We start from the raw sequence: 4,667 nt of genomic DNA, 5'->3' as shown, positions 1-4,667 counted from the left end.
GAGGGGGAGACGGTGGGTGCGGTGGTGCTCGTCGTTGGCGGCGGGCGCATTCAGTGAGCGAGAGGGAGAGGCGAACAGGGGGGGAAGAGGGGCACGGGGAGAGGGGAGCGGTGCAGGGGGTGCGTGGCGTCGTCCGGGGCGTCGCTGGGAGGCCAGGGAGGAAGCAGGAGGTGGCTAGGGGGGGGAAGCAGGAGGTGGCCGGGGCAGCGTCGGCGAGCGCCACGCCTCGCCTCTGCTCGTCCTCCTGGCAGAGGAGGAAGAGGACAAAGGAGGAGGAGGTGGGCTGGGCCGGCTGGGGGAACTGGGCCGGCTCTGGTAAGCAGGTAAGTGGCCCAGGTACTTCCTTCTCTCTCTCTCTCTTTTATTTCTATTTCAGTTCTGTTTTCTTTTTTTTTAATTCTTTTGCCACTGTTTTGAATTAAAATAATAATTCAAACAATGCCAAAGCTCCTCTGAATATTTTATATTGCTAGATGGACTTTTCCAAAAGCTTATAAAATATTTCAGGGGGTATTTGAAATTATATTCTAATTATATGAATATAATTCAAATTCAAATAGCTAATGAATTAAATCCAAAGTCCCAAAAATAAATCCTTAAAAATGTTCAATATTTTGGTTGGGACCAGAACCCTTATCAAAAATTATCAAACATTTAAGAAGAGCCTTTTGGAGCAATGAATGAGATTTCTAGGGTTTTTGCCCCTCTTTTATTTAGGGTTTTAAGGCTTCCAATATTCCTCAATTCAAGTTTCAAAAATATAGACATGATGCACACATGAAGCTAGCCTAGAGCAATGCCAGAAACTAGGGATGTGACAACTCACCCCCACTAAACAAGAATCTCGTCTCGAGATTCAAGCGTAGGGTAGGATGAAGGGGAAACGCAAACTAGTATAATCTTCACGATCCAGGGTGCACTTCAAATGAACGTTGATTTGAACACCATTATTGTCTTGAAGTCTTGCTCTGAGAAATCCTGTCAACATGACATGGAGGGAAGAAGGAGACTATGGAGGGAAGAAGGAGACTCTAGAAGGGTCGATCTTCTCGAAGATCGAACAACTCAGGATTAACTCACGGAATGAGACATAGCAACATCTCTCGAGCTGAGAGATGAAGCACACCTCTAGAGAAATGGAGTGGAACAGATGACGAAGGTTCACTAGGTAGACAACGATTCCACACCTAAGAAGGTGGTGAACGGTTGTCAACGTAGCGAGGAGTTGAGTTGCCATGATACCACGACGAAACATCCTGGAGGGGGGTGATTCGTAGATTATTATCTTAAGTGGCAAAAAGAATTACCTTTGATATAGAGATCGTTAAGACTCTCTATATCAGCCTAAGGCAAATCACAGCAATCGATTGGCGGGGGTCGGTAGAATGGCATACTCGGACTTGGATGATGTGGATTACCTTGTTGAAGACAACGTAGTGGATGAATTTGCTTATCACCGGAAATGGAAGAGACCCATGGTAGAATGGCACATTGGCGGTGCAAGCTGGGAACAAAATGCAAATGCTGGGAATGATTCTGGTAACTGGGGAAGAACCCAACAATAGAGAGTGAATTCACTGTTGGAGTGGTTATAGCATAACCGAGGAAATCTGGGGCAATCCCAGCTAGTGCCGATGATAAGACGTAGCGCTTGTGCGTGCTCTCAAGAACTTGAGCATTTCCACAATCATCAAGATTCCACCAATATCCGTGTCAAGGATTCTGGCAACACAACTTGCTACCATAATGAATGGTGACGGAGGATGCAGATGCAAAGGAAGATAACACCTTCTCAGATTTCACCCTTGACGGGGCCAAGGAAATAAAATCTGGATGATCGACCGAGAGACATTTAGCACTCCGCTTCTAATGTTCTCCTTGATGTGCTAGCGTATCCCATTCATTGAAATGTTTTGGTATCTAGAACATCAAGTAAAGGTCGGACTTCGGGAACACAAAAATCCATAGGGGCAACTAGGGGGTAAACCCTACGAAATCCCTATGGGGGGGGTGGCCAACTTCCTCAAACAAGATACTATAATAATAGGTCTACCGGATGGGTGTGTTGGCCACGACATCCACCTTACCGGTTATCGAGAGACCAATATTATAGTTCTTAGGGAAATGTTCCAACCATCATATCTGCCTGAGATTCGGATCTGGTTGGTGTCAGAATATTCCAGACCCATCGAGTCTAGGAAGAAAAATGAAAGTTTGCAACACAAATCGACGAGATGACGTTGCGGGATTCTCGGGAGATGAACTACGATAGCAAGCTCCGAAACATGAGCTGGTTCTGCTACAAACATGTGAACGCGTTGTCCCAGACAAGCATGACCACGTGGTAGTCCTATAATAAAACACTACCGAGTTCAGGAGGGGGAACCATCAACGAGGGTATCGAAGTTCTTTCATAAGTCCGGATTAGCTCTTATGAAGGAACTCCTTCTCCTTGAACAAATCAATCAGTGGCTTGGTGTGCTAGGGATACATATAGATTGAAGGTTGCAAGTCTTCAAACCACAGCATTCTTCGCACGTGTGCATGACTGATTTGGAATGATTCCAAAGAAAGCAACATTGACTTTCTCGAATCCACGGCGGCAACTTGCATCAGATGCACATGAATTAAAGGAAGTCACTACCTTCATCCAAACATATGCTTCATGAGCTAGCATGAACAAATGCTTTCAAAAGTTTCCAACACTAGCTTAATGTTCAGGAAAATTATGGAGAAGACAAGGATGTTGTCAATGGGCACAACAACAATTCATCTGGGTTTCCTTTTAAAAGGAATTCCATAGTTAAGTGAACAAGTGATAGCATTGGTTAGACCCAAAAGATATAATGGTGTATGCTCGAGGGATCAACCACGAATAAGACAACATTACGAGCATCGTTGGTACTGATTTGATTTGACGATAGCCCACACTCAAATCAAAGGATTGATAAGACAATAGGTCCAGCAACTGATCACAAGGACCAATCGATGAAGATATCATCTTTCTTCAACACACACTACACAAGAATATCCCTTTGGAACGAACTAAGTCAGACAAGCTTTTATCTTCCAACTCTCCAAGTTGTTGTCTAGCTTAACCAACTAGCTCAGGGATATCTAACACCGATTCTTGGGGAGAAGGTGGTTCACAAGAAACCAACTTGATCACGAACTCAACATAGCGGTCAGGTGACAACCCGGTAACACCTCCAAGAAGATATTTGGAAAGTCACGAACCACCGGTATGTTACTAAGCTCGAGAACAATCTTGCTTTTGAGGGCAAGACGATATGATCAAATGAGTGAGGACTTGACAAGATCCTAACTCATCAATCGAAGGGTGCACCGAAATAAGGACTAGGTAGCACGATCAGTCTTAGAAGGATGATTCGAAAACCAACATACTAAGAATGAAATTATTATCCTTTAACTACCAAGCAACAGAGTTGCTAGCAGTATTGATTTCACACATCACAATTCATTTGTCGGTATTCCGGTTGCATCAACACGAGGGCCGAGGAATAAACAGTGATGGCAAGAAGTATCACTGTACCAAGAGTTCATGGGATGGTGTGCAATTCCTATAACAATCTCGATATAAAATATGTAATACTCCAAGGTAGAGCAGAACCAAAAGCTGGATTGGCATTTGATCTGCGGAATACAACTACTTTGACCCAATCCTAGATATGGAAGAGGTACTGGAGTTTGTTTCTCCTAGTCATTCCGGAATAGAATGGCTTGACAGACCACAAGAGTCATAGGCATCGATGAACGAACGCACGCATACTCTTGACTATCAATTGATAGACGAGGGTCAGAATGCAACTAAAGAGAACAACTCAAAGGAACATATAACTTTCTGAGTTGTGGATGCATAGATTAGTATGTCGAACCAAGTTCAACATATTTCTTCCGGATAACCCATGCAGAAAGGTAGAACTGGCAGAGTCACGATTTATGAATGGAGAACTCCTCAAGAGTATTCTAATTGTGATTTTTTTTGATCCAATAAACATCTGCCATAAGTAGTTCATGGTATTTGGAAGAAGAAGATACCACGGACTTCAAGGACTATCGCAAAGGTTACTAATATCCTAAAGGCACTAGCAATTACTATCCACATGAAGTAGGTAGAGTGAATCTCGGGTTCAGAACCCAGGAGTAGAATACCTACTACTAAGTAGCATCACGGGATGCTTCCGAGAATAAAGGCCAGAATCTTCACACTAGGACACAAATCATGGCTAGACCACTAGATGATCCCCTGAGACACCTAGGGTCATAATAATTATTCCAACATAAAGGTCGAGGCAGTAGAATACCTCAACTCAACAATTAGTGTGATTGAGCTGGCATAAAGGAGCATCGAAACCAGAGGGAAAGGATTTTGCAAATGCATCAGACTATTTAGAAACCTGGAATGACTCGGACAGCATAACGGCTATAATTGCTCAAAAAGATTTGAGACAATCACAAAAATGGTGGCATAACCACTCAGAAGCACAATATCAAGGTTCCGAGATCAACAATTAACATACGGAAGTAGTAGGAACTGAACTGAGACTTAAATCCAACAATCTTATAAGTCTACTGATTAGTAACACGTGATCCTAATAGAAAGAAGAGATAGCCTAGCTCTTAATCCCCGCAGGAAAGATAAGATG

This window comes from Triticum dicoccoides, chromosome 6A (genome assembly GCF_002162155.2).
Source record: "Triticum dicoccoides isolate Atlit2015 ecotype Zavitan chromosome 6A, WEW_v2.0, whole genome shotgun sequence".
NCBI classification, from domain to species: Eukaryota; Viridiplantae; Streptophyta; class Magnoliopsida; order Poales; family Poaceae; genus Triticum; species Triticum dicoccoides.
This window is presented reverse-complemented; position numbering follows the sequence as displayed.